Source organism: Petromyzon marinus, unplaced genomic scaffold (assembly GCF_048934315.1).
Source record: "Petromyzon marinus isolate PM22_M1 ecotype Great Lakes invasive population unplaced genomic scaffold, UKy_Petmar_22M1.pri1.0 PM_G_Scaffold_58, whole genome shotgun sequence".
NCBI classification, from domain to species: Eukaryota; Metazoa; Chordata; class Hyperoartia; order Petromyzontiformes; family Petromyzontidae; genus Petromyzon; species Petromyzon marinus.
Genome location: NW_027423011.1, coordinates 161,273 through 180,186, shown reverse-complemented (window position 1 = coordinate 180,186; position 18,914 = coordinate 161,273). Strand labels below are relative to the sequence as shown.

The window sequence follows — 18,914 nt, the reverse complement described above, 5'->3', positions numbered from 1 at the left end:
TTGTCTCTCTGTGAGTGTCTCCGTGTCTCTGTGGTTGTCTCTCTGTGAGTGTATCAGTGTCTCTGTGGCTGTCTCTCTGTCTCCGTCTTTGTCTCTGTGGCTGTCTCTCTGTCTCTGTGGTTGTCTCTCTGTCTAAGTGTCTCTGTGGTTGTCTCTCTCTGTGGCTGTCTCTGTCTCCGTGTCTCTGTGGTTTTCTCTGTGATTGTCTCTGTCTCTGTCTCAGTGTCTCTGTCTGTCTCTCTGTCTCCGTGTCTCTGTGGTTGTCTCTCTGTGTCTCCGTGTCTCTGTGTGTCTCCGTGTCTCTCTGTGTGTCTCCCTGTGAGTGTCTCCGTGTCTGTGTCTCCCTGTGTGTCTCCATGTCTCTCTGTGTCTCCCTGTGTGTCTCCATGTGAGTGTCTCCGTGTCTCTCTGTCTCCCTGTGTCTCCGTGTCTCTGTCTCTGTGTCTCCCTGTGTGTCTCCGTGTCTCTCTGTGTCTCCCTGTGTGAGTGTCTCCCCAACTGCGGTTACAAGTTACCTTCCGCTTCAACTCTTCCTTTAACTTCGCTATCTCTGCTCTCATTTCATCAGACTGAGCCTTGTTCTGTTTTTCGTACACAAACAAAAAACGTCACGGTGATTGACATCGCACGCTTGAGTTTTGTACACACGCCAAGAGCCTCGTCTGTAACGCAGGCGCCACTGGGGATATGAACGACACACGCATTATAAGCTACACTATGAGACCTCCTTTGCCAGTAGCAAGATATAGTAATAGGTTTTTACCCTTTTATCTGGCACAAAAAACTGACACCTTTATACAAGGCATCATGTTTGCAATAACCACAACACAATCAGTCAAAATGCAAACAAAAAGAGACAACTCTGATAATGATATTGGCACTGTCCTTGAAATTGATTGGTCCACACCCGAAACGGCTTTTCATAGAGCCTAGTCTCCACTGGTGTTGGACCAGATGACGCCTTTTGGCCCTTAGTCTCCACGAAAAGCCGTTTCGGGTGTGGACCAATCAAATTCAAGGACAGTGCATATTATTATCAGAGTTGTCTCTTTTGTTTGCATTTTGACTGCTTGTGTTGTGGTTATTGCAAACATGATCCCTTGTATAAAGGTGTCAGTTTTGGTGCCAGACAAAAGGGTAAAAATCTATTACATTATAAGCTACTCAAGGAAACTTCACATGCATCTCTGTACGTGTTTCTGTGCCTCCCTATCTGTGTGTCTGTCACGTGGCTCAGTATCTCAGAAGAGTGGGGAGCGGTAGCGTAGCGGTTAGTGCGTCGCGCTACGAACCCCGCGGCCAACACCGTCAGTGACGATTATCTGAACCGGTCCTGGGTCTCCCCTAGGTCGACTCAAGCTCAAATGAGTACCTGGTGTAGCGGTGTGTAGTAAACATCGCGAGCACTGGGGAGACAAAGGCGGTCGGGCGTGGCGCCGGTCACCCACCCCCTCGTGTGCCGTTCCGGCCTTCATAGGTGCTGCTACTCGCTAACAGCACTTGCCCCTGCAGTCTGTTAAGGCTACACGGTGGGGAATCTCTGTCTCTGTGTCTCTGCGTGCATCTCAGTGTCGACTACTTTCACGATAATTGAACTGCAGATCCGTGGAGTGTTTCACGGGTAACGCAAATGAGCGGACTGTCTCTCGGTTAGATTTGTACGCGGTGTGCGACCGTGCAAAACGGAGCGCTCGCTCTGCCTTCATCAAATTGTCACCGTTCTGATTTAAAGCTTTCGTGACTGCAGTGATTCACATTCTTGGTTCTTTCGGAAAAGTCACCACGTAGAAGGGAAACAATAAAAAATATGTAAAAAACAAAATTATTATTTTATTGTTTCCCTTCAACGTGACTTTACCGAAAGAACCAAGAATATGTCACCGTTGTGTTTCTACGATGAGTCTTTAATCTGCTGCGTGACTTGGCAACGTGGCTCGCCTGCCACAGCGTCACCGGGGATCGTGAGGCTGGGGTGAACGTGAGCGCGGCGACTCCCAACGACGATTCACCGAATGGGGAAGATCCAAGCAAATGGTGCAACAAACGGGAAACTTACCGACGTTCGCGCACGTTCAAGTGCTTCCTGATATTTGTGGTCGAGAGAAGAATAGTCTTTGTCTTTAGCTTCCAGCTTCCGGTCACACTCGCGCTTTACGTCAGGGATCGCCGCGAAAAACAAAAAAAATAATCGCGAAACATTTTAACGGCATTTACCAACTGCACAAAACACTCAGGAAATGCTTGTAGATGTGTGTGTAACACTTGTAGATGTGTGTGTAACACTTGTAGATGTAACACTTGTAGATGTAACACTTGTAGATGTAACACTTGTAGATGTAACACTTGTAGATGTAACACTTGTAGATGTGTGTGTAACACTTGTAGATGTAACACTTGTAGATGTAACACTTGTAGATGTGTGTGTGTGCTTGGGCTACGGTTAAAATTGCGTCTCGATGTTATCTTGCGAACATGTCGCGAACACTGTAGGGGCGGAAGACGGCGCTTCGAAAATTCTAAGACGGACTCGCCGCTGAAAATAAATAAATAAACCTGCAAGATAAGTAAGTTGAAACATAAACGCCGGCGAATGTACGTTCACAGAGCTCCAACGCATCTGTCAATAAAACCGCCCCAAAGAGGAACAAGATAAGACACGAAGGGGCCGTCTAGAACGCTCTCCCTTTTGATATTAGGAAGCTACCGGAGCGACTCACTTTGAAATCTAGATTCGAGGAAAAACTAATTTCTACCGGACATCTGTGAAAAAGAGCTTTACGGCTCATCTGATTCCTCCTGGAGTATAAAGAAATATTCAAATTGTTGCTGCTTAGTCTGTTGTCCTCCCACCTACGCCTGCGGTAAACACGGGTTGGCTACGTACGGTGCAAAAGATGTTCAGCATTAATCGGATGGTAACACCGGCATATAATATATAAATATCGATTTAAAGCTTTCGTGACTGCAGGGATTCATATTCTTGGTTCTTTCGGTAAAGTCACCACCACGTAGAAGGGAAACAATAAAATAATAAAAAATATAAAACAATAAAATTCTCACGACGTTTCGACTGCAACACAAGACGCAATCATCATCAGGTGTGAAAACCACAGCAAGAACAATTTGAAATTTTCTTGCTGTGGTTTTCAAATGTTCTTGCTGTGGTTTTCACACCTGATGATGATTGCTTCTTGTGTTGCATTCGAAACGTCGTGATATATTTTATCGTTTTATATTTTTATTATTTTATTGTTTCCCTTCTACGTGGTGGTGACTTTACTGAAAGAACCAAGATTATGTTCCTGTTGCTGTTAAGAAGAGGGCCATTGCAGAGCGTGCAAAGTTATTTTACAATCCACCACTGCCGATGAACTATCAGAAGACAAAAAGGCATTTCCTTATTTTCCTTTTACAAACTTTGCAGTTATTTTGAAGCAGCTTAAAAAAACACGTGAGGGCGTATCCAGGACGAAGTGCCAACTTCCGCACGTTACCTTCCACTCTTCCACCACCGCAGTCATTTCTGTGATTTTGAACTGTGCGGTTTCTTCCGCTCTGATTTTCGCCTCCTCAATCTCAGCTGAAATGTTCCGGGATCTTATCTGGAAGAGGGAGATTTCAACAACGGTCACGCTATGCGCCTCGGATTTTGACTCGGTTAAGAAATTCATTACGAAATGCCGTGAAGGCAAAATCTTTGCCGCTTTTTTATATATATAACATCGACGCAAGTTGACGCTCCGCGTGTAGAAACGTAACATCTGCCACGGCACCATTAGGCTCCACCGCACTTGTGTAAATCACAGCTCGCACGCGACAACACGCAGCATCCTCTTCGTCATGAGCGGTGGGTTTGGCTGTCTGCGAATCCGGCACCCTTCGAAGCAAGGCCAAGGTCGTTGATCGTTTGCAGAAACCCCCCGAACCCAACTTCTGTTGATAAGGAGGGGTCAAGAAAATACACGGAAATCAGGTTGCGCAAACCTGCGAATGAATTGCCCTCATGTGAGCGCCGAATCTTTGGCCGGACGCTCCGGTTTTGATATACCGGACGCAAAACGCTCACGGATGATGGGGACGTGGCCAACGATCTCCAAGCAGAACTCTTACGTGATCGGTGAAAAGAGCTCGAGACTTGGTGAGGTTTTTACTTAATAAATGGCACTCTTATTAGTTTTAGCATTAACTGCTTTTTGTTGTGTTTAGGGTTGTTGTCCTGTCCCCCCCCCCCGCACCTCCGATCAGCACGGTTGGCTACGTACGGCGCGGAAGAAGTTCAACGTACATACGAAGACTCGCACGTAATCCCATAGACTCACACAGAAATCCACAGACTCACACATAAACCCATAGGCTCACACAGAAATCCACAGACTCACACATAAACTCATAGACTCACACATAAACCCATAGACTCACACAGAAATCCACAGACTCACACATAAACCCATAGACTCACACAGAAATCCACAGACTCACACAGAAACCCATAGACTCACACAGAAATCCACAGACTCACACATAAACCCATAGACTCACACAGAAATCCACAGACTCACACAGAAATCCACAGACTCACACAGAAACCCATAGACTCACACAGAAATCCTCAGACTCACACATAAACCCATAGACTCACACAGAAATCCACAGACTCACATAAACACACAGACTCACACAGAAATCCACAGACTCACACAGAAATCCACAGACTCACACAGAAATCCACAGACTCACACAGAAATCCACAGACTTGCACAACTACCCATAGACTCACACATAAACCCACAGACTCACACATAAACCCACAGACTCACATAAACCCACAGACTCACACATAAACCCATAGACTCACACATAAACCCACAGACTCACACATAAACCTATAGACTCACACAGAAATCCACAGACTCACACAGAAACCCATAGACTCACACAGAAACCAACAGACTCACACAGAAATCCACAGACTCACAGAAACCCATAGACTCACACAGAAATCCACAGACTCACACAGAAACCCATAGACTCACACAGAAATCCTCAGACTCACACATAAACCCATAGACTCACACAGAAATCCACAGACTCACATAAACACACAGACTCACACAGAAATCCACAGACTCACACAGAAATCCACAGACTCACACAGAAATCCACAGACTCACACAGAAATCCACAGACTTGCACAACTACCCATAGACTCACACATAAACCCACAGACTCACACATAAACCCACAGACTCACATAAACCCACAGACTCACACATAAACCCATAGACTCACACATAAACCCACAGACTCACACATAAACCTATAGACTCACACATAAACCCACAGACTCACATAAACCCATAGACTCACACAGAAACCAACAGACTCACACAGAAATCCACAGACTCACAGAAACCCATAGACTCACACAAACCCATAGACTCACACATAAACCCACAGACTCACACAGAAACCCATAGACTCACACATAAACCCACAGACTCACACATAAACCCATAGACTCACACAGAAACCCATAGACTCACACATAAACCCATAGACTCACACATAAACCCACAGACTCACACATAAACCCACAGACTCACACATAAACCCATAGACTCACACATAAACCCACAGACTCACACATAAACCCACAGACTCACACAGAAATCCAGACTCACAGAAACGCATCATTTGCTGTCTTTCCCCCGCACCTCCGATCAGCACGGTTGGCTACGTACGGCACGGAAGAAGTCCAACGTACTATACATTATACTCGATGCAATTTTTTTTACCAAGACTAAAACTGGAGGTAAACAACATTTGTCAATATACATTATTGGAAACCTCATTTGCCAGTAACAAAATATGATAATTGTTTTTTTACCCTTTTATCTGGCAACAAAACTGACACCTTTTTTACAAGGAGTCATGTTCACATTGACCACAATACCTGCGGTCGGAACGCGTCTTCTGGTCCAACACCAATGTGAGACGAGGCTCTAAAGAAAGCTGTCTCGAGTGTGGACCAATCAATTTCAAGGACAGTGCCACATACATTATCAGAATTGTTGTTTGGTGTTTGCATTCCGACCGCAGGTATTGTGGTCAATGTAAACATGACTCCTTGTAAAAAAAAAGGTGTCAGTTTTGTTGCCAGATAAAAGGGTAAAAAAACAATTATCACAACAACATTTGTCAAGTTCATTTCACAAACCTCCTCCAAGTGTCTTATCTGCTCCATGTAGTCCGCTAACTCCGCGATCGCGTTGTCGCGTGCTCGGTCGTCCTGCCGCTGCCGCTCAAGCGAGTCGATCTCAGACTCCAAATCCTTGATCTGCAAAGTGAAGTGAACTCGGTCAGGGCGAACATTTGCAGTCACGGTAACGACTGCTTAGGTTTTTAGATGTTAAAAAGGGGGTTGTTTTAGAAGTGCTGTCAACGTTAATAGGTCACCACGCCCTGTCTGCTCTTTATAAAGTCAACAACAACAACAACAACGCCGGACTTACACATTCTGCGCCTACAGTATCGCACGTAAACCGGCTTCAGACATTGACTCACAACGGCACACGTCACACAAAAACCCCTGCCACCTTCGGCATGAACCACTAACAACTTACTGTTAAATTTTGATTTAAAGCTTTCGTGACTGCAGTGATTCATATTCTTAGCTCTTTCGGTTAAAGTCACGTTGAAGGGAAACAATAAAATAATAAAATATATATAAAACAATAAAAAATTCTCACGACGTTTCGACCATGACACAAACGGTCGTCACCAGGTGTGTCGGTTTGCATAAATGTATTTATTTTTAAACGGTGTATTTATTTATAAAAAAACGTCAGCGCCACGCGCAGCGATTTGACAATTTATTTAGAAGGACTAGTCCATCTATGTTCTGCAAAGAGGAGGGGGGAGACGAAAAATTAATGAATGCTGTCTGAAAGCCACCATAAGCGTGAACAATCAATTAAGACCTGAAATGGTTTATCAAATCCTTCCAATGATTGCTAAGCCAGAATCCATCTTCTCGGTTGAACTTGTCTCTGTGCTTGTATATGTGGATAGCCTCATGAACGAATCTCTCATGGTAGCCAGATGGCTTAAATAAATAAAAACACCGTCCGGAGATAAATAAATAAATGCGGACCACCACTTCCTTCAAATGTTTCTTGCCGTTGCTTTTCACACCTGATGACGACCGTTTGTGTTATGGTCGAAACGTCGTGATAATTTTTGTATTGTTTTATATATATTTTATTATTTTATTGTTTCGCTTTAACGTGACTTTAACCGAAAGAGCTAAGAATATGAACTTACTGTTAAATGAAATACAGTAAGCTTTATCCACGGTTGTCCTTAGCCTCCCCCGCACCTCCGATTAAGAACGGTTGGCTATGTGCGGTGGGAAAGAAGTTCAATATACGGGTGGAGGAGTCCATGTTATAATCCGGGAAATACGATATACAATTTTTTTTATCAGCCGGTGTTAGTGAAATAAGAAAGTCGGTGTCTTTTTTTGGTATGAAAAATAACAAGAATAGGTTTTACCTTTTCTGGGTATATACAACAGGAGGTGTTTTTTATTGTTTGCATTTTTACTGCAGGTATTGTGGTTAATGCAGCGACATGAAAGCTCGTAAAAAGGTTTCAGTTTTGTTGCCAGAAAAAAGGGGGAAAATCCCTCTTATTATATTTTGGTACTGGCAAAGGAGGTCTAATGATGATGTAGATGCTCACCCCGAGCCCTCCTTACTTTGATAGTGGCATTGTCTTTGAGCTGTGTGACGCCTTTTGGCGTCATCTGGTCGAGCACCAAATGGGTCGAGGCTCAAAAGAAAGCCGTCCCTTGGTGTGGACCAATCAGTTTCAAGGACAATGCATCATATTATCATAGTGTTTGCATTTTGACTGCAGGTATTGTGGTTAATGCAGCGACATGAATCCTCGTAAAAAGGTTTCAGTTTTGTTGCCAGAAAAAAGAGGAAAAACCCCTATTATTATTACAGCAGCAGGTGTTTAAGATGTTCCAACTCCAAGTAGACACCTTCTGCAAGGTCTCAAGCACCGCATTAACCACCATGTACCTGCGGCGAACACATCGAACGCAAACACGCTCCGGTAATGATACATGCGTTGCCACGGAAACGTTTTGGCGCTCACCTTGTTTTCATTGCGGCTGTCCTTCCGGCGGTGCGCCTCCCGCTGCTCGTCCAGCTCGTGAACCTGTTGCGGTTCGCGTGCAACGGACGTGTTGGGGGTTGATGACCCTCACCTCCTGATTGAAACGAGGCTCGCAAACTTCTTCTTAAAACAGACCGCGCGGCAAAACACTCCCACGGACTGCGTTCATCGCCACCGTGCGGCCGCTTTTCCACCGACCAACGAGCGTAACTGTCCGAGGTGACCGACCGGTACTATTCAAGCGCGGCGTCTTTAAACGTTGAATGTGTCAGGTAACACAATTAGTGCTGGAAATGTGCACCGGTCAAGCCCTTATCAGTGTATACCTTATCACAGACCAATTCAGACCTTATCGGTCACCCCGTGCCTTTATACATCTCAATGTTCATCCTATACACTACACACGACACAATACACTACACACCAGTCAAGCCCTTATCAGTGTCTACCTTAAATTTTGATTTAAAGCTTTCGTGACTGCAGTAATTCATATTCTTAGTTTTTTCGGTAAAGTCACGTTGAAGAGAAACAACAAAATAACAATATATATAAAACAATAAAAAATTCTCACGACGTTTCGACCATAACTCAAACGGTCATCATCAGGTGTGTCGGTTTGCATTTTTTATTGTTTTATATATATTTTGTTATTTTGTTGTTTCTCTTCAACGTGAATTTACCGAAAAAACTAAGAATATAGTGTCTACCTTATCACGGACCAATTCAGACCTTATCGGTCACCCCGTGCCTTTATAAATCTCAATGTTCATCCTATACACTACACTACACACTATACACAACACCTTACACTACACACCAGTCAACCCCTTATCAGTGTCTACCTTATCACAGACCAATTCAGACCTTATCGGTCACCCCGTGCCTTTATAAATCTCAATGTTCATCCTATACACTACACTACACACTATACACAACACTATACACTACATACCAGTCAACCCCTTATCAGTGTCTACCTTATCACAGACCAATTCAGACCTTATTGGTCACCACGTGCCTTTATAAATCTCAATGTTTGTCCTATACACCACACTATACACTACATACCAGTCAAGCCCTTATCAGTGTCTACCTTATCACACACCAATTCAGACCTTGTCGGTCACCCCGTGCCTTTATAAATCTCAATGTTCATCCTGTACACTACACTACACACTATACACAACACTATACACTACACTACACACTATACACTACACTACACACTATACACTACACACCAGTCAACCCCTTATCAGTGTCTACCTTATCACAGACCAATTCAGACCTTATCGGTCACCCCGTGTCTTTATAAATCTCAATGTTCATCCTATGCACTACAGACTATACACGACACCTTACACTACACACCAGTCAACCCCTTATCAGTGTCTACCTTATCACGGACCAATTCAGACCTTATCGGTCACCCCGTGCCTTTATAAATCTCAATGTTCATCCCATACACTACACACTATACACGACACTATACACTACATACCAGTCAACCCCTTATCAGTGTCTACCTTATCACAGACCAATTCAGACCTTATTGGTCACCACGTGCCTTTATAAATCTCAATGTTCATCCTATACACTACACTACACACTATACACAACACTATACACTACACACCAGTCAAGCCCTTATCAGTGTCTACCTTATCACAGACCAATTCAGACCTTATCGGTCACCCCGTGCCTTTATAAATCTCAATGTTCATTCTATACACAGCACTACACACTATACACTACACACCAGTCAACCCCTTATCAGTGTCTACCTTATCACGGACCAATTCAGACCTTATTGGTCACCACGTGCCTTTATAAATCTCAATGTTTATCCTATACACTACACTACACACTATACACTACATACCAGTCAAGCCCTTATCAGTGTCTACCTTATCACACACCAATTCAGACCTTGTCGGTCACCCCGTGCCTTTATAAATCTCAATGTTCATCCTGTACACTACACTACACACTATACACAACACTACACACTATACACTACACACCAGTCAACCCCTTATCAGTGTCTACCTTATCACAGACCAATTCAGACCTTATCGGTCACCCCGTGCCTTTATAAATCTCAATGTTCATCCCATACACTACACACTATACACGACACTATACACTACATACCAGTCAACCCCTTATCAGTGTCTACCTTATCACAGACCAATTCAGACCTTATCGGTCACCCCGTGTCTTTATAAATCTCAATGTTCATCCTATACACTACACTACACACTATACACGACACTATACACTACATACCAGTCAAGCCCTTATCAGTGTCTACCTTATCACAGACCAATTCAGACCTTGACGGTCACCCCGTGCCTTTATAAATCTCAATGTTCATCCTATACACTACACTACACACTATACACAACACTATACACTACACTACACACTATACACGACACTATACACTACATAGCAGTCAACCCCTTATCAGTGTCTACCTTATCACAGACCAATTCAGACCTTATCGGTCACCCCGTGCCTTTATAAATCTCAATGTTCATCCTATACACTACACTACACACTATACACAACACTATACACTACACACCAGTCAAGCCCTTATCAGTGTCTACCTTATCACAGACCAATTCAGACCTTATGGGTCACCCCGTGCCTTTATAAATCTCAATGTTCATCCTATACACTACACTACACACTATACACGACACTATACACTACAAATCCTCGACTCACTGAGAACGAGGTAATGCCCCCCATTAAAGAACTAGAGGAATCATAAATTGATCAGAATAGACTACGTGGCAGTCTGCGTAACAAAAATATACAGGGTGCGTATCTTAAAACTATACTCAAGTTTACTGAGACGCAAAACTTGGGTACACTTTTAAGACGAATTTCAGAATAGTCCTCATTGTTTCAACTGTCACACCAGAGGATTGATCCGTCTACTTCTGGATTGGAAACCTAGTGTGCTAACCAATACATTATGATAATCAATGATTTAAAGCACTTCGTAGAGTACTGTTTTATGTTTCGTATTTACCAAGTTTGTATATTTCTGTACGTGGGCTTCAAGCTGTGCATGATGTTGCGTTTTGGCAGATTCCAACTCTTCCCTGGATTAAAAGAAAAAAAAAACATCATTGCAGGCGTAGTGATCGTCCCACACGATTCCCCGGGACAGAGTAATCAAGAAGGCGGGAGCAAACACATCCACGCGACGATTGGTTAGGGAACGGGGAGCCAAGAGGATTGGCCCGGAACATTCAAAAGGTAAAAGAGCGAGAGGGTTGGGTGGGCGTCAGGTGGGACGGTTAGGCCAGGTTCCATAGTTCCATTTGCATTTATTTGGTATAGCCCTGTGAGCCATTCGGCTCTTGAATCAGGTGCAACCACAACAAACAAAAAACATGAACAAGAAAACATCTTAAAGTGATTATGTGACTGTGCAAACAGAAAATCCAGGAAAAAAAACATCAAAATATTCCTGAAATAGCACCGTACACCAACTCTGTGTGCAAAAATCCCAGTGGGATGCAAGTCAAACAACAACAACCACAATACAACTTAGATTAAGGCCATCAGTCTAACTCTGTACTACAATAAACAAAAACATGGCCAAACCAAATAAACTTTTCAAAATCACCAAAATAAAAGCCATAAATGCAATGTAACAGTGATCATAGGGACTGTGACCGAATTGTTTACAATAAACTACATAAATAACATGCAACACCAAACCCTAGAGCCATATTTTAGGCCACTGAATAGCAGTGGCAGCTAGAGGTGTACAACTCCTCCAGAGCAGTTTTGAGTGAAGATCTCATAGGTAGTGATGGAAGTTGCAGGTGAGGGTGAGAGAGAGGTGACGATTGGTGGAGTGCAATGAGGGGCGGAGCCAGGAAGAGGTTAAAAGAGGGGGCGGAGTTGGGGTCGTTGCGGGAGAGAGAGAGCGGGGATGAAGGTGTGGACCCATGCCGTGAAATAAAGACCTTACCATGCGGATAAAGGGCCAGAGTCTTCTTTCACAGAGATGGGAGTTGTGTTTGTAACAAAAGTATGTCATCCACAAAAAGGAAAATATTGTGAATTGAAAAGCCCCCCCAAAAAAATAGGCAGGAACAACTTACTTTAGTATTATTATTTGGTTCTTTCGGTAAAGTCACCACGTAGAAATAGAAAATAATAAATTACATAATATCATACGACGTTTCGATTGCAAAGCAAGCAATCATCATCAGGTACAAATGAAAGAGAAACAATTCCTAGTAAACTTAGAAATATAATGCAATACAGCGCAGAATGTCGGCTGACATAACAGTCAACACCCTACCTGGTTGATTACGTTTAAGAGAGAGATAAGACACAGAACCGGAGACACATACATATACAGACGCATAAGCGGAAAGAGTTAACACAGAGACAGAGAGAGAGACACATGTATGGGCATGGTTCTTTGCGGTAAAGTCACCACGTAGAAGGGAAACAATAAAATAATAAAAATATAAAACAATATAATTCTCACGACGTTTCGACTGCAACGCAAGAAGCAATCGTCGTCAGGTGTGAAAACCACAGCTGGAAATTTTCAATAAAGTTTATGAATCAGAACTTACGTTAGGTTTTTATTAATCGATTCCAACTTTTGAACTTTGACCTGTAACGCAGCTTCGTTGCGCTTTGTCATCTGAAAACGAGAGCGTGGATCATTTTGTAAAAACAGTTTTGCGGTCTGCAATGTCCCACAAAGATGTGCATCGTGCGTACGTCCGAGCCAGAATACCTCAATGATGTCGGTAAGTTCCTCGTTTTGTTTCGCCACGCGAGAGAACAGCTCGGTCAGTTCCTCGTTTTCCAAAATAACCAGCCCCAACCTGTTTCTGATGTCAAGGCTGCATATTCTGTTAAAAATTCAAGATCGTTCGGGTACTTTTATTTCACACGCGGTTACTTAGCTCCAGGATATAAAAAAAAACCATAAGCAACAGTTGTGTAAATCCAAGAGAGGAGCAATTTATTCTCTGGATTGTACGATGCTGTGGAATGTTTGATGCACCATAAACCTTGGCCCAGTGTCAATAAAGCTAACAAACACACACATCGATATTGGGTAACATTATACTATAATCAGTAAGAACTTGTTTGCGATATATACTATTTTCAGGTTTTATTTTATCTATCGTTTGAGTCCATTGACAAGCATTCATCCGAGAAAAAATAAAACCATGATTTTTAAACACACTGCCAAACTGTCTCAAAGCTTCACGATTTTTTGTCCGAAAGCTATTTATGGAACCAACGCTTAAGCTACACACACACACACAGACAGACGACATTGCCTGGGACTTGACACCTGTCAAGCACGCCGATTATTCACCGGCGTTTTATATCTTTAACCCGTCGATGCCATGCGTTTCAATAAACTCTACTTCCCTGGTGTCTACTTCCTGAACTCGGATAACCCTGTAGGGCAGTGGCTCTTCACAACCTGAGGGTGCGAGATTCCCTTTCTGGGGGGGTGCGAGACATGGCCAGATTTGTTTTCTTTAGAAGGTGAAAAAACAAAACGCAAATTTAGCGCGGATACGTTAGTGCAACTACTTTGTTTCATCAACCCCTGTGTATTTATTGTGGCCTTACCCGTATAATCAGAGCACTCGGTACATCAGTTGTGATCACGTGACGCCCGGCAGTACAAAGCGGGTGCAGAGGAGTTGCTGTGTACAGTAAAACCTTGGATTGCGAGTAACTTGGCCTGCGAGTGTTTGGCGAGACGGGCTACATTTGTAAATAAATATTAACTTGATAAACGAGCGAGGTTCTCGCAATACGCGCAGCGCACGTGTAGACACGCTTTGTACTGCCGGGCGTCACGTGATCACAACTGATGTACCGAGTGCTCTGATTATACGCGAGTGCTTTGGATTACAAAACACGTTTCCGGAACGAATCGTGCTCGCGATCCCACGGTTTCTACCGTATCGACGTCGTACGACGTTGTTAACGGCTGAGAGCCACAGGGGGTGGCAGGCTGCGGTCAAGGTGAAGAGACACCGCTCTCGGGGGAAGAACGGCCGGGGGTCGAAACGATAAAAGGGAGAGAGGGCGAAGGGGGAGGAGGAGGGGAACGCCTAAATGCGCCCGAATGAGCGAGCTGAAAAATAACGCTCCAACATTTACCTCTCCTGAGACAGCTCTGATTCCAGGACGTTCGCCGCGTTCAAGGCGTCTCTGAGGTCATTCTCCAAGACGCGCTCTTTTGCTTTCGCTCCGTTGAGTTCGCTCTGGAAGTTAAACGACGCCCCAAGATGCGGCGCCGGGCGACGCGAATTGCCACATTTGTGCGCGCAAAAAAGAGCATCCGCAGCGACGACAATTGACGCAATTCTAACACGCGTTTGCAAACGATAACGCTCACAGGGAAGTGTTGCGCGGGTTATTATTTTACCCGTAGATTTAAGAAACGTTCGAAATACCTTGCTTTCGTTTTTCAGCGTTTCCATGGCGGCTATCCGCTGTTCCATTTGACAGACGGCTTCTTGGAGTGAAGCTCTCTCTCGTTTGAACGCGTCTAAGGATTCCTTCACGCAAGACACGACACGAGACCAACACCTCCTACGATACCCCAAGATGTGTTTATTGCACCATGGTGGGCGTAAGCTCTCGGATGCCGTAGCAATAGGTTTTACCCTTTTAACTGGCACCAAAAACTGACACCTTTATTCAAGGCATCATGTCTGCAATAACCGCAACACAAGCAGTCAAAATGCAAACAAAAAGACAACTCTGATAATGATATTGGCACTGTCCTTGAATTTGATTGGTCCACACCCGAGACGGCTTTTCTTAGAGCCTAGTCTCCACTGGTGTTGGACCAGAAGACGCCAAAAGGCGTACAACTCAAAAACAACGCACTATCAGAGTATTGAGGGCTCGGGGTGAGCATTTACATTATGAGACCTCCTTTGCCAGTAACAAGATATAGTAATAGGTTTTTACCCTTTTAACTGGCACAAAAAACTCAAATTCAAGGACAGTGCCAATATTATTATCAGAGTTGTCTCTTTTGTTTGCATTTTGACTGCTTGTGTTGTGGTTATTGCAGACATGATGCCTTTAATAAAGGTGTCAGTTTTTCGTGCCAGTTTGAAAGGGTAGAACCTATTACTATATCTTGTTACTGGCAAAGGAGGTCTCATAATGCAAATGCTCTCGGATGCCGTCTGAACGTTCCCTTTCTCTCCCCCCTCCCCCCCCCCCACGTGCTCCCCGAGCCTCTCGGGAGCCCAACGTGAAACGCCTTGCCAAGCAAAACAAAAAATATTGGGACGCGACCCAAAGGCCGTTGTGAGCACAGCGACGGAGACCGACGCAGTGGCCGGCGTTCCGTGTTTGATAAAATCGAAAAGCATCGTTAGACCTCCTTTGCCAGTGGCAAAATATAATAATATAATAGGGGTTTTCCCCCTTTTTTCTGGCAACGAAACTGAAACCTTTTTTTACAAGGATTCATGTCGCTGCATCGACCACAATACCTGCAGTCAAAACGCAAACAAAAAAACCTACTATGATAATATATGTGGCATTGTCCTTGAAACTGATTGGTCCACACCTAGGGATGGCTTTCTTTTGAGCCTCGACCCAATTGGTGCTAGACCACATGACACCAAAAGGCGTCACACAGCTCAAAGACAATGCACTATCAAGGTAATGAGGGCTCGGGGTGAGCATCTACATCATTGGACCTCCTTTGCCAGTGCCAAAATATAATAATATAGGGGTTTTCCCCCTTTTTTCTGGCAACAAAACTGAAACCTTTTTTTACGAGGAGTCACGTCGCTGCATTGACCACAATATACCTGCAGTCAAAATTCAAACAAAAAACCTACTATGATAATATATGTGGCATTGTCCTTGAAACTGATTGGTCCACGCCAAAAGGCGTCACACAGCTCAAAAACAATGTACGCCTTTTGGCGTCATCTTGTCGAGCACCAATTGGGTCGAGGCTCAAAAGAAAGCCGTCCCTTGGTGTGGACCAATCAGTTTCAAGGACAATGCCACATATATATTATCATAGTAGGTTTTTTGTTTGCATTTTGACTGCAGGTGTTGTGGTTAATGCAGTGACGTGAATCCTCGTAAAAAGGTTTCAGTTTTATTGCCAGAAAAAAGGGGAAAAACCCTATTATTATTATAAATCGAAAAGCGATTGTGTTTTTTTTTTGGGTAACAAAGTGCGAGCCCCAATACGGCAACGCTGCATAGCTTGCTCAAGCAGGTGACTTCGCTGGCGGAAAACAATCCCAACGCAATTGAACCATTTCAGAGAAGTGGGGCGGGTGGGAAGATAAATCTAAATCATTTAATGTAGCTGCTACAAAGCTTTGGAACCATCTAGCATCGTCTCTTAGCACCTTCACTCTGTCATCTCTGTCCTCACCTAAACCGACTGTTAAGATCACAAAAGTTTCAAATGTGAATGTAAATAGTACAATCTAATTGATTTATTTTAAAAATGTAAACCTGTGTAATTGTTCAAATAGAATGATTTGCTGAGCCACCATTGACAAAGGAGCTTTTTTGGCTCATTGGGCTTTACTTGGCTAATGAACTTGTGAACTACAATCGCGACGTTGAACGTCGTCCGCTCTTCTGGCTGATATTGCGATAGACGACATTGAAATGTGCTCACCAGCGTTTCGCGATGTTTCACGTCGTTATTGTCGCTTGCAATCTTCAAATTATCTAAAAATAATAATCGAGTGATAATATTAATTAAGGATTACCAATAAACGTTGGACAACGATGAAAATATATTAAACAGACGTTAACAATGTACACTCCTGATAGAGGTCAAATGTCGCACGTGCGATAAATAATTAACACTCGCAATGGTCACTGACACTCTCAAAACGTTGCCTACCTATTTCTGTATTTTTTTCACGAATATTTCTTTCAAGCCTGCTACGAATCTCAGCTTCTTCGCTGCACCTGATAAAAAAAAAACATAACAAGACATCTGCCTCATTTAATTGTTTAAAAAAATGTCATACGCAACGCAGCACACAATCAATGCAAGACGAAAATCGTCCCCGTGTAGCCTTAACAGACTGTTGGGTCAAGTACTGCTCGCGAGCATCATTGAAGGCCGGCACGGTACACGAGGGGGTGGGTGGCCAGCACCACGCCCGGCCGCCTTTGTCTCCCCAGTGGCGATGTTCACACACCGCACCAGGGTACTCATTTGAGGCCGAGTTGAGTGGAGGCCCGGGACCGGTTCGGATAATCGTCACGCGGACGTTGTGTTCGTGATGTGCGGCAGAAGCCAGATTAAACGATGCAGAAAACTGCATCGGTGAACAAACTGTACTCTATTATTGGTTCTTTTGGTAAAGTCACCACGTAGAAGGGAAACAATAAAATAATAAAAATATAAAACGATAAAATTCTCACGTGTGAAAACCACATATCAAGAAAATTTTCTTGCAGTGGTTTTCACACCTGAAGACGACCGTTTGAGTAATGGTCGAAACGTCGTGAGAATTTTTAATTGTTTTATATATATTTATTATTTTGTTGTTTCCCTTCAACGTGACTTTACCGAAAAAACTAAGAATATGTACTGTATTTGTTTTGCTTTACAGATACAACAACAGTCAGAGATGTTCTACGCAATGCAGCGCCTTCCCCTTAGTAGCTCCCAACGTCTGAAATTCACAAACTTGAAAACTCGCTAATAACTTAATTGGGAGAAACACGAAGCAACTGTCGCCCCCTACTGCAAAATAATTGCAGACCCAGCGCATCGTGGCTGCTTCTCCCTCTCCCCCCTCCTCCGTTCCGAACAATGATGGACTCGTCCGTCTGAACAAAGCTCGTCGCTTTCCGTGGTGCTAACGTTGAAACAAGGAAAAAATAAACCGGCATGCTAATCCCTCACACTAACATTCTGCCTTTAACATCCTGCTAATCCAACACATTAACACAGCTATTTCAATGCTAAATTGTTCTGTTGATATGTAAACTCGAACTTTAACACCCTGCTAATCCAACACATTAACACAGCTACTTCAATGCTAAATCCTTCTGTTGATATGTAAACTCTGATTTTAACATAGCTACTTCCGTGACCAGTCACATGCTGATCCCTCACACTAACATCATGCTAATCTCCCAGTTACATGCTAATTTCTGACTTTAACATCTTGCTAATCCAACACATTAACACAGCTACATCAATGCTAAATCCTTCTGTTGATATGTAAACTCGGACTTTAACATAGCTACTACCGTGACCAGTTACATGCTAATTCCTCACATTAACATCCTGCTAATCTCCCAGTTACATGCTAATTCCTCACATCAACATCATGCTAATCTCCCAGTTACATGCTAATTCCTCACATTAACATCCTGCTAATCTCCCAGTTACATGCTAATTCCTCACATTAACATCATGCTAATCCAACACATTAACTTAGCTACTTCAATGCTAAATCCTTCTGTTGATATGTAAACTCCTTCGTCAAGGGGCTCTGCTCCTCCCACCCAGCTTAAAAGACACTGCCAAGCTTAGCAGTGTTCACTCGAGCGCCGTCTTCCCGACAGTTCTGTTCCTTCACCTAAGGAAGGCTACTTGTGTTGTGGCCGAAACGTCATGAGAATTTTATTTTATGTTTTATTTTTATTATTTTATTTCCATTCTACGTGGTGGTGACTTT

The 18,914-nt window shown here is 43.5% G+C and overlaps 2 long non-coding RNA genes across 2 annotated transcripts; both read right to left on the bottom strand.

Moving 5' to 3' along the window:
* Positions 1-268: 268 nt before the first annotated feature.
* On the bottom strand, positions 269-12,878 carry LOC142918214 (uncharacterized). Its single transcript, XR_012937440.1, has 7 exons — positions 12,807-12,878; positions 11,234-11,306; positions 8,167-8,229; positions 6,218-6,337; positions 3,495-3,602; positions 2,057-2,149; positions 269-581 (listed from the first exon to the last, which is right to left on the bottom strand). It is a non-coding gene; the product is annotated as an uncharacterized LOC142918214 (long non-coding RNA).
* Positions 12,879-12,979: 101 nt separating this feature from the next.
* Positions 12,980-17,186, bottom strand: LOC142918213 (uncharacterized). The gene is made up of 5 exons (XR_012937439.1): positions 17,117-17,186; positions 16,886-16,938; positions 14,667-14,771; positions 14,371-14,474; positions 12,980-13,091 (listed from the first exon to the last, which is right to left on the bottom strand). It is a non-coding gene; the product is annotated as an uncharacterized LOC142918213 (long non-coding RNA).
* Between the last annotated feature and the right edge of the window lie 1,728 nt (positions 17,187-18,914).